Consider the following 12,604-nt stretch of genomic DNA (forward strand, 5'->3'; position numbering starts at 1 on the left):
TCTTGTGTTTCTGCGTTGGCAGGCGGATTCTTTACCACTAGTGCACCTGAGAAGCCCACCATTCACGATACTTGTCACTTTTTTGTAAAAATGACAACTGTGCAAATTTTCCTGAGGAGTGGCAACTGATACTCAGCCTTAGGGTTCAAGAGGCAAAGGGAGTGATAAAGATTTAACTAACTATTGTTTTCAGAAATGATAGCTAGATAGTTCTCTTTTTCCCCCTGGAGAAGCCAGAAATCATAAATATCCAAAATATTAAATGATGGCAATAATTAAAACATTAAGCCCTCTGTGGATCAAACAAAACATGATCATGAGCTGCAAAGAGATCATGTGCCATAAGGTTGAGACCTCTGGATTAGGCGTACAGAGAAGGTGGGGAAAAGAATAAAATTTGAGGGGAGCAGGTTACACAAAGGCATGGAAGAGATAGTGAGTAACCCGAGTGCCTAGAATAGAATACCAGCAATGATGAGGCTGCCAAGGCCTTCATGCACACAGTCAGGATTTGCATTTTACTCAGTTTGCAGGGGAAGCTCGTGAAGAATTTTGTTCCTGTGGCATTATCCAAGGTGGACTGCATCTTAGCTTGTTTCTTACTTTTCCCTTGGCTTCACCTGGTGCTGAATGTTCCAGTCATTCAAACTGGAGCTCTCTGGGTGCACTTCTCTGACTTTGTTCACTTCCTCTGCCTGAAATGGTCTCCATCCAACTGGAGAATACTTACCTAGGAAGGCTTAACTCAAAGGGGCTAACTCTTTATAAAGCTCTGCCCCTTCCTGCCTCCCAACCCAAGTGGGCAGTCCATCCATTCCCTCCTTTGGACCTCTACTGAGTGTTTATCCTGGCACCTGTAACACTTTATTGCACTTTCTCCTGTTAGGTCTCTGTCCCTCATAGTGTAATGCACTTGTGTGAAACACTTTTAAGCCAAGGATCTCTTATTACTGTCTGCATTTCTAGAGTATAAGACTTTTACATACATAATAGGCACTAAAATGTTTGATGAATGAATGAATAGAAGCACAAATGCTTTCTGAGATTATGGAGTTCTGAGCTGGCTTTTGAACACAGTAAAGGTTCTGAATGTATCATTTCTTAGATATTTTGTCTGTTGTCCTGAAGGAATGTTTTGGTTAATTTATATTACCATTTGGGTTCATTTCTTTTTCTCATTCAATATACCAAAAAATACAACAAAACAATCTTTTTCAAAGTTGTCTGTGTAAGACAGCTATTGCTGGATAACAAAGTAGCCAGACATTAAATACTTGATGCAACAGTCATTTATTATTTGTCTTTGATCGGCTGTGTTCCGTTGGTTTGGGCTGGGCTCGGCTGATCTCAGCTAGACTCATGCAGGTATCTGCAGGCAGCTGTAATTTATTTATCTCAGTGCTAGAGCCTCCTGGCAACATTAACTTTGTATTCTTACCATGTTCATGATTCTATTTCTAAAATTATGAATGATAAATTAGGACCACTTATGTTAGTAACTATTGTTTCTTCAGAAGGTGGATCATTCTTTCATTTATTCATTAAACAAATAGCAATTTAAGGCCAACCCTGCCAGGCGTTGTGCTTGATGCTAGGACTAGAGAACCGAGTTAGAAAAAGTCTCTGACCTAGGAATGCCAGAGTCAAGTGGGGGAGGCAAATATGCAATAGAAAAACTATAGTCAAAGAGTGTAACAATAGATGAGAAACTATTAGAGAATTATGCAGTGTAGTGGATGAGGTGACTACCTATGTGGGGTAGGGAGTCAGTGGCAGAGCTAGGTAAGAAAAGGTTTCTTGGAGGAAGATATAACTGAACACTTACTTGAATATGCAATTGTTAAGTGTGTGCTGTGTGCTAAGTTGCTACAGTCGTGTCTGACTCTGTGTGACCTTATGGACTGCAGCCTGCCAGGCTCCTCTGCCCATGGGATTCTCCAGGCAAGAATACTGGAGTGGGTTGCTGTGCCCTCCTCCAGGGGATCTTTTGCCCCAGGGGCTGAACCTGCATCTCTTGCATCTACTTGCATTGGCGGGAGAGCTCCTCACAACTAGTGCTACCTGGGAAGCCCCAGTAATTTAGTAGTTGTGTCCAGACACCTCTGGCCAGGATTATTAAGATTTGCTGCCATGAAACATATCCTTAGGGTATTGTTCTTTCATAGGTATAATATTATTATTTGAATTATGGAAATGATAGCCCAACATGCTTTCCTCTGTTAGCCTTTGGACAGGATCTGGCAGTAGGCAGCAGTCCTTAAGAGTGCAGGCTCTAGACCTACATTGTCTGGGTTTAAATCTCAGCTCCACTGTTTATTAATTGTTTCCTCTTCTGTAAAAGGATGATGGAAATGTGAAGATTAAAAGCATTATTAATACCGCTATAGGTAGGGCCTTGCACATAGTAAATGCTCATTTCTTGTTAATTCTTTGTATGGATTTGGTTTTCCCCACCTCACCCCGCCCCCCAGCCTTTTTTTCTTTCCTCCCTTATAAAGCAGAGGTAAAGATGAACTCACCTGATAGGGTCATTGTGAAGATTTAATGAAATTAAATATATGACAGTCACTTTGAATAGTGCCTAGCACATGAGTACATTGGAACTACACATTATTTTTATCTTGTTATGTTATGTTTTCCAGAGAACTAAAGCCATCTACTCTTAGTTTCAAACACTTATTATTATTATTATAAAAAATCTATTCCTTTTATTTATTATTTATTGGTTCCAAAGCTTGCAAGACCTTAGTTCTCTGAGCAGCGACTGAACCCATGACTTCAGCAGTGAAAGCACAAAATCCTAACTGCTGGACCACCAGGAAATTCCCTCAAAAATATTTTACATCTTATTATATAGTCTTCTCTTTCACTAGGCAGAGGCCATAATTTACTTATGTATTTCCCTTTGGAAGAACGGCTAGAGGGTCAAGATTTCTTGAGAAATACTCCAAGGGAGAGTTTGAGAGGTGGGGCGTTATATAATCCTGACTAGGATTTCCTAGCCAGTGAGTTCCTAGCCATATGCCAGGAAACAAGCCTTCAGGACTGATCTCTCCCCAAAGACCTGCACACTCATCTTCTCCCTTGGTGATGGGCACATCTCATGACAGCCTCCACTGTGTCTTCCTGTACCGCTTATCTTTTGATCATGCAGAGCAGCAGCTGATCCTCAGTTTGTAGTGTTTACTGTCTCCGACAGGTATTAGCAATTGGTTAGAAAGATGCTAGCAAAAGTAATCAATAGAGCAAAGAAAGATGAACCATTGAAAAGAATATAATGAGATGGTAGGAGTCACCTTAAGTACGTTGTGGTTAAATAATTATAGAATCTTCCGGCTAAATTTAAAGATAGAATATTTCCAAAGAATATATGGCACAGAGTAAAAACTGAATAAATGAAATAAATGGATGAATGAATGATAAGATTATGAAAATGCTTACTAACATTGATTACTGGCTATCATACTATTACATTTAAAAGCTATACTTTGACTACTTTACTAAGAATGAAGATTTTTCAGCACTGTAGAATATCTGTCAAATTACTTCCCTATATCCTTCATGAACTTTATAAAGTTGTGGTGGCCTGATGGAATTTATAATTTGAAGACCACAGATACAGAATACAGAGGAGCAGGCTAGAATTATATTCCTGAATTAAGAGAGCAATCTGAGCATTAAGTATTTAAGACCTAATAGTATTGAAATTCAAATCTATGGCAAAGCCTTGTGGAGTCATTTGTCACTCTGTTTGACTATGTTATAAGACCTTATTTGATTCTAAGGCTTTGCAGTGAAAAGAGTACGGGATTTGAAGTCAAATAGACCCAGTTTCATGGCCAGCACATATCAAGGGTGCCATTCACATAGACTCCAATATGAGTGTTCCTTCATGGACTCATGCAAAAAAGTGGTTTTGCTTGAATTCAAATACTTACTCTGCTCTGTATGAGCTGTAAGATATGAAGCAGACATGAAGCAAACTAATTAATCTTGCTGAGTCATTTCCCTCTGTTAGCATGAGCACTAAATTGGATAACCCAGTAGTAGGTATAGTATCTAACATATAGTGCCTTGCTCATATTTGGTGACTTTTTCTGCATCGCATGTGTGCATGCTAAGTTGCTTCAGCAACTTAGTGTCTAATTCTTTGTGACCCCAAAGAGTTAGTGTCCAGCTGTTTGCAACCCAATGGACTGTAGCCTGCTAGGGATTCTCCAGGCAAGAATACTAGAGTGGGTTACCATGTTCTCCTCCAAAGGATCTTCCCACCCCATATCCTTTGACCACCTTCATCATTTTCCTCACTCCCCAGCCTCTGGTAATCAAACATATTAACACTAGTCTTTTCACAAGTTCAGCTTTTTTAGATTCCACATATAAGTGATATCATACAGTATTTCTCTTTCTCTGTCTGATTTATTTCACTCCTTTTGGTTTTATTTTAGTTGTTGTTCAGTCACTCAGTCGTGTCCAACTCTTTGCAACCCCATGGACTGCAGCACACCAGACTTCCCTGTCCATCACCAACTACCAGAGCTTACTCAAACTCACGTCCATTGAGTCGGTGATGCCATCCAATCATCTCATCCTCTGTCATCCATCCCCTTCTCCTCCTGCATTCAATTTTTCCCAGCATTAAGGTCTTTTTCAGTGAGTTGACTCTTTGCATCAGGTGGCCAAAATACTGGAGTTTCAGCTTTCACATCAGTCCTTCCAGTGAATATTCAGGACTGATTTCCTTTAGGATGGACTGGCTGGATCTCTTTGCTGTCTAAGGGACTCTCAAGAGTCTTCTCCAACACCGCAGTTCAACACCACAATTCTTCTGCACTCAGCTTTCTTTTTAGTTCAACTCTCATATCCATACCTGACCACTGGAAAAACCATAGCTTTGACCATATGGATCTTTGTCAGCAAAGTGATGTCTCTTCTTTTCAAAACACTGTCTAGGTTTGAGATAGCTATTCTTCCAAGGAGCAAGGGACTGGTTTGATCTCCTTGCTGTCCCAGTGACTCTCAAGAGTCTTCTCCAACACCACAGTTCAAAAGCATCAATTCTTTGGCACTCAGCCTTCTTTATTGTCCAACTATGGGCCTGCTTTTAAAATTTGTTGCCATTTGATTTGAATAAATGCCATGTCAAGTGCCTTGTGTGTTTATCTATTTCATTTCTTTGGAGAGACATAAGAATTTCAATATATTGTGGAGAAATCTAAGTGCAGAATCTTTTAGATTTTTAAATTGTCTCATATTCTACAAATGTAATTTTATTACATTTAAATTTGGGTAGGTCTTATTTTTCTAGTTTTTGAGCCTCAGGATCTCTTTGCTTTAGTTACCTGGGATCTTGTGCCTAGAAGCTATGCTTTGATATTTTCAAAAAGCCAAAAATTGGGCTTGGGATTTTAAAGAAACAGTAGATTCAAAAGCATTTCCTATATTGTAAAGAGTTATTCATGTGTTAAGTGAGTTTTCATATATGAAGACAGTTAAAAAATTTTTTTTATAGTTGATTTAAAATGCCATGTTAGTTTCACTGTACAGCAAAGTGAATCAGTTGTACATGTGCATATATCCACTCTATGAGGTGGTTTTAATCTCTATGTCTATATTGTCTTCACCACAACCACAGGGGTGGTCAGTCTCTGGAATATAAGTGGAACCCAAAGTAAGTATTGGTTCCATAAATGAATGAGTGAATAAAAACTGGGAGACAGTTTAGGTGTGATTTCTTTTTAAAGCAATTTTTATTGAGATATAACATGTAAGTTTAAGATGTACAACGTGATATATATTGTGAAATGATTACCATTATAGAGTTTGTAAATGTGATTTCTGGTGCTATACTGTGATATAGAACACTGAATGTCAAGGATTCTCTGGGCTGTCACATTTTAAGATGAACCTGATTTCTTCTTATTGCATTCTTAGTAGAAACTTGCTAGACACTTAATGGAAACTTTATAAAAACTTAAGTAGAGAATTTTTCTTTTGCTTTACTAACCTTATGGCAGAAAGTGAAGAGGAACTAAAAAGCCTCTTGATGAAAGTGAAAGAGGAGAGTGAAAAAGTTGGCTTAAAGCTCAACATTCAGAAACCGAATATCATGGCATCTGGTCCCGTCACTTCATTGGAAATAGATGGGGAAACAGTGGAAACAGTGTCAGACTTTATTTTCTTGGGCTCCAAAATCACTGTAGATGGTGATTGCAGCCATGAAATTAAAAGACGCTTACTCCTTGCAAGGAAAGTTATGACCAACCTAGACAGCATATTCAAAAGCAGGGGCATTACTTTGCCAACTAAGGTCCATCTAGTCAAGGCTCTGGTTTTTCCAGTGGTCAGGTATGGATGTGAGAGTTGGACTGTGAAGAAAGCTGAGCACCGAAGAATTGATGCTTTTGAACTGTGGTGCTGGAGAAGACTCTTTCGAGTCCTTTGGACTGTAAGGAGATCCAACTGGCCCATCCTAAAGGAGATCAGTCCTGGGTGTTCATTGGAAGGACTGATGCTGAAGCTGAAACTCCAATACTTTGGCCACCTCATGTGAAGAGTTGACTCGTTGGAAAAGACCCCGATGCTGGGAGGGATTGGGGACAGGAGGAGAAGGGGATGACAGAGGATGAGATGATTGGATGGCATCACCAACTCGATGGACATGAGTTTGAGAAGACTCTGGGAGTTGGTGATGGACAGGGAGGCCTGGAGTACTGTGATTCATGGGGTCACAAAGAGTTGGACACAACTGAGCGACTGAACTGAACTGAACAAATGAAAATGCTACTCAAATTCTCTGTAATGTTAATGATTACACTTAAAACAGAGGCTTCTAAAATATTTCTGTATGTGAGTGAGTGTGTGTGTGTGTGTGTGTAGAATTCTTCTGTCCAGAATTTTAAACTGGTTGGATTACTTTGGTTCTGGAGAGGGTACAAAAAATCATAATTAGGATGAGATTTTATGGCAAATTCTAAGAAACAAAGAAAACATGAATAGATGGATTGCTGGATGTATGTAAAATACTCACATTCTTATTTATTCATATGTTTAACAAATGTTGATGCTTATTACCACAAAGAAATTGGACCATAAAGAAGGCTGAGTGCCAAAGAATTGATGTTTTTGAACTGTGGTGTTGGAGAAGACTCCTGAGAGTCCCTCAGACAGCAAGGAGATCAAACCAGTCAATCCTAAAGGGAATCAGTCCTGAATATTCATTGGAAGGACTGATGCTTTAATGAAGTCCAATACTTTGGCCACCTGATGCAAAGAGCCAACTCTTTGGAAAAGACCCTGATGCTAGGAAAAATAGAAGGTAGGAGGAGAAGGGGACAACAGAGGACAAAATGGTTGGATGGCATCACCGACTCAATGGATATGAGATTGAGCATCTGTGAGATGGTGAAGGACAGGAAGCCTGGCATACTGCAGTCCTTGGGGTCACAAAGAGTTGGACACGACTTAGAGACTGAACAACAATGATAACAACAACAAATTACCATTCTACAAGTCACTATAATGAAAAATATGGACAATGTTACTGTGCTCATGGAACTTACATCCTAGTTAAGTGGGAGCTAAAAAATTTGAAATAAACTAATTAAAACAAGCATGAAAAGTGAAAGTGAAAGTAAAGTCACTCAGTCGTGTCCGACTCTTTGTGACCCCATGGACTGTAGCCTACCAGGCTCTTCTGTCCATGGGATTTTCCAAGCAGTAGTCCTGGAGTGGATTGCCATTTCCTTCTCCAGGGGATCTTCCCAACCCAGGGATCAAACCCAGGTCTCTGGCATTGTAGACAGACGCTTTACCATATGAGCCACCAGGAAGTCAATTAAAACAAGCATAGCAATTACAATATGATAAGCCTGGCATGCTGCAGTTCATGGGGTCGCAAATAGTGAGACAGGACTTAGTGACTGAACAACAAAGGACTAGAAAGAAAATTAAAAGGGTGTGAACCTAAGGAATAATAAGGAAGGCTGGTTTGGGATGGTTTGGGATGTTGAAGAGGCAACATTTATATGGAGACCTAAAGAAGAAGAAGAACCACCTAGGGACCTGTGAAGGCCACAGTCACAGAGGCAGCCTTGATTTCATGTACTCTGGGACTTCTGTCAATCATTTCACAGAAGCTCTGAGGTATATGAAATCTTTATAGATAATTCAATTAAAAAATTAACTGAAAACTTACTTAGATTTCTCTTGAATACCAAAGCAATTAGGTTTAATATAAACACTAAATATTACTACTCCCTCACCTCCCCCAACCAAGCTATCCCCACATGGCAAGAAAAACCAAAAACAATTTAATGGGAATGTTTTCATGTCCATTTTTCTCTCAAGAATTCTGTTGTGCAATGTTTAAAATGTCTGAGCTCACTTTTTAAATAGTCTGATAAAAACAAAATAAAGGTAACATATACAGGAATATGTCACTAGTTTATGAATCTGGGTAAGTCATTCTCATCAGATTATAGCCAGTCTCTTACCTCATAGATTATTCTCTTCTGTTAATTCTCTTCCTTTTCTCTTTCCACCTTTCTTTTGGTTATTGCACTGCTCATTAGCATTTCTATTAAGCAATTCTGAGGCTAAGGAAAAAAAAATCAATCAAGGAAAAGAGCTTCAATTTGAGGCTTGATGTGTGAGAAGTTGAATCTATTGGCTAAAATCAGATGATTTTGAGGTTCTCTGTGGATTTCCTTTATCCATGTTATTTCTGCCCCAATAGCATAGACTAACAGTAGCTGATTATTTGTTGTTGTTCAGTCGCTAAGTCGTGTCCGACTCTTTATGACCCCATGAACTGCAGCGCGCCAGATTTCCCTGTCTTTATGGTATAATATAGAAAGACACACTGCTAAAGGTTTTGGGAGTACAGACATATTTAAACTAAAACCTCTGGGTGAGAAAGTTATTTAAGTGATTACAATTTGAAGAGTGTTGAGGTGACCCTAGTAATATGAACAGAGATTGTCCTTAGAAAGCATACTGTTGCCTGTAGCCATAGGGAACATCTGTAGTAAGGGATTCTTCACGTTCTAGAAGCAGCTGACCCGGCATCATAGACCAGGTTATCTTCTTGGCCTTTCCATATTCCTGCTAATACTCTTCAACCCAGACAAACTGTGTTTCTTTTAGTTGTTGTCGTTCAGTCACTCGGTTGTGTCCGACTCTTTGTGACCCCCATGAACTGCAGCACGCGAGGCTGCCCTGTCCTTCACCACCTCCTGGAGTTTGCTCAAACTCATGTTCATTGAGTCGTTAGCGAATAGAAATAGTATGTTTGAAATAGTAACCAGAAATGTGAAAAAAGCCCAGGAACACATCCTAAGTCATGGTCATCACTCACCTTATGTTTGTAAATCTTATAGACGCCTCCATGGCCTTTCTCTTCAGGCCTGAGGCTATTCTTTTTGAATGTCCATTGGCCTGCTGTGTTCCCAGGGGGCGCAAGAGCTGTATCCCCCTGGGATGCTTGAGGACAAGGGAGGCTGAAGACCAGGTTCCATGGGTAGGTCAGAAAAGGACATGCAGAGAGTCTGTGTCCTTGGTGGGGATGTATTTATGCTGAACTTGCAAAATGCATGAGTTCAGTGTCATCTGTTTTCAGTATTTCCTGAACAATTGATTTATTCCACATTATTAATGAACTTTGCAGCAGTTCCACTTGTCAGAGCCTACTCTGTAGGGGTCAATAATGAGAGGAAACCTGATGTTAGTGAATCCAGCTTAAGTGATTCTGTCATGCTAACGATTCAATATATCAGGACAAATGTCAGCTCCTTCCAATATGTTAATTCCTCTGATCCTATTTGCATAAACTACAGTCAATGAAATACAGGCTCCCCCTCTAAGATAGTTAATGGAAATTTGTAATGAATTTTTAATATATTTTTGGGGAATCTTTTTCAACCTAAATTACTGAGTTGAAAAGTGATATGGAACGCAAGAATCACAGATTGGGAAGAGGATGTAAAAATATTACAGGGGCAAAAATATAAAGGAATATAAAATTCATAGGTATAAATTTCATTGTTTCTTAAGAATCCCATGCATTTGCACTTACTACTTTCAAGAGAAGCAATTACTTTCTAAAGAAACTTGAGAACAAAGCACTGATGTATTCTTTTTATAGTTTGAGTTGAGTTTTCAGTTTCTCTAGTCTCTGGAGGTAAATCACCAGTTCATTAGTTTTCCCAAAGGACATTAAATCTGGGTTTCCTATCTCTCCTCCTAACCCACGATATTTCCATGGGATCACCAACATGTGACAGCAATGTTTATTTTAGAATCAGCATTTCTTTTGCTCTCAAGTCCAAGGTGAATATATATAATCATTTAAAATTAAGATTAAGAAGTCAGATTTTATTTTATTTCCTTTTTTGAGATGAGCTACATAGTTATCTGATTTACCCAATGAAGTCATTTTCTTTCTTTCTTTTTAAACAAACTTTAAGATTTCTATTCATTCAGAGTTCTTAAGATTTTATCAATTGATTGTCATCTGGGGTTTATTATCAATAGCTTTCTGTATCGATTTGCACTATTGGTAACTGTAATTTTCATTTGGACTGCAGACATTTCTCTTGTCTACTAATTTTTTTGGCTTTGTTTTGTAATGTGGCTCAAACTTTTACTTCTTCGTTCATGACATTTAATAGAGAGTACTTTATTCATGTAACTTTGGTGGAGATGAAAACAAACAAGATAGACCAAGAATTCTCATTGTTGACATTTGCTTAAGTGGTTTCATGCCTCCCTGGGGTAGTTTTCAGTCTCACTTAAGGTGAGATAACAGTGATGTTGCTAATGGCACTCAGTGCTGTCAGTCAGCACAGAGCAGCATCAGCAGTATGGCCTGTGTTCTCCATCCATGCTTTAGTGCTTACCTGCCATCAGCCTGGTGACCTGTCCATTTGTCTCTTTTTATAGGTTGCTGGATGAGTTTAAAAACTTATCCAAATCATTCATCTTACCTAAGTTGCCATGTTCATCTTCTTTCCTCCATTTAATTTAATTTTGTTATCTGTGACCCCATGGACTGTAGCCCACCAGGCTCTTCTGTCCATGGAGTTCTCTGGGCAAGAATACAGGAGTGGGTAGTCAGTCCCTTCTCAAAAGGATCTTCCTGACCCAGGGATCCTGCATTACAGGCGAATTCTTTACCATCTGAGTCACCAGGGAAGCCCAGATTATTTTAATATCTTTTTTTTAAAGACTTTATTGAATTTGTTACAATATTGCTTATGCTTTATATTCTGGTTTTTGGCCATGAGGTATGTGGGATCTTAGGCATGCAGGATCTTAGCTCTCTGACCAGGGATCAAACCCACACCCCATGCATTGGAAGGCAAAATCTTAACCACTAGACCACTGGGAAAGTAACCCCTACCTCTGCCATATTTAATTTTAAATACACAGAACCTAGTACTTTGAAAATTATTGCAATGAATTGTTCAGACTATATTTACCTTGTCTTCTTGCCCTAATATAGAAAACTGGGATTTGTATTTTCACGTGTTCCTCACCTATGGTGAGCAGGTAAGGGTGTCTTATTGCAACATCTGAAGTACTTGAAGTGGAGGATTGTGGCCCTGAATTGCAGTTTCAGTTAATAAGTGAGCTGTCACCATGCCTTCACTTTCTAAAGGCAATTCCTGATTGTGAATAAAGGAGGAGTTTTGGTGAAACCTTAGAGAGTTCATTTATCCTCCACATTCACCTTCAGGAGTCAGCCTGATTTTTAACCTCCAGGTAAAACAAAGGCTGATTTTCTTTTGATTCACCATGATACTTAACACAGTGCTGTATGATATAGTAAATGACGTCTGTGTATCTTGTAGAATTTTCTAAAGGATAATGGATCTCCCTTACTGAATATGGCTAACAGGAAAAAATAATCCTCAGGTTGGGATTGGTGTTTATCAGTTTGGCCAGGAAATTCAGCTGATTAAAATTGGAATGATACAGAGAAGATTAGCATGGCCCCTGCACAAGGATGACACTCAAATTCATGAAGCATTTCATATTTTTCAGTCTCTTTAACAAGTGGTGCTGGGAAACTGGTCAACCACTTGTAAAAGAATGAAACTAGAACACTTTCTAACACCATACACAAAAATAAACTCAAAATGGATTAAAGGTCTAAATGTAAGACCAGAAACTATAAAACTCCTAGAGGAAAACATAGGCAAAACACTCTCCGACATACATCACAGCAGGATCCTCTATGACCCACCTCCCAGAGTAATGGAAATAAAAGCAAAAATAAACAAATGGGACCTAATTAAACTTAAAAGCTTTTGCACAACGAAGGAAACTATAAGCAAGGTGAAAAGACAGCCTTCAGAATGGGAGACAATAATAGCAAATGAAGCAACTGACAAAGAATTAATCTCAAAAATATACAAGCAGCTCCTGCAACTCAATTCCAGAAAAATAAATGACCCAATAAAAAAATGGGCCAAAGAACTAAACAGACATTTCTCCAAAGAAGTCATACAGATGGCTAACGAACACATGAAAAGATGTTCAACATCACTCATTATCAGAGAAAGGCAAATCAAAACCACAGTGAGGTACCATCTCACACTGG

General features: G+C 39.0%; 1 non-coding gene across 1 annotated transcript; it reads left to right on the top strand.

The window, feature by feature from the left end:
* Window positions 1-11,932: 11,932 nt before the first annotated feature.
* Window positions 11,933-12,042, top strand: LOC133250169 (U6 spliceosomal RNA). Its single transcript, XR_009737273.1, has one exon. It is a non-coding gene; the product is annotated as a U6 spliceosomal RNA (small nuclear RNA).
* Window positions 12,043-12,604: the final 562 nt, after the last annotated feature.

The sequence above is a fragment of the Bos javanicus genome, chromosome 6 (genome assembly GCF_032452875.1).
Source record: "Bos javanicus breed banteng chromosome 6, ARS-OSU_banteng_1.0, whole genome shotgun sequence".
Classification (NCBI taxonomy): domain Eukaryota; kingdom Metazoa; phylum Chordata; class Mammalia; order Artiodactyla; family Bovidae; genus Bos; species Bos javanicus.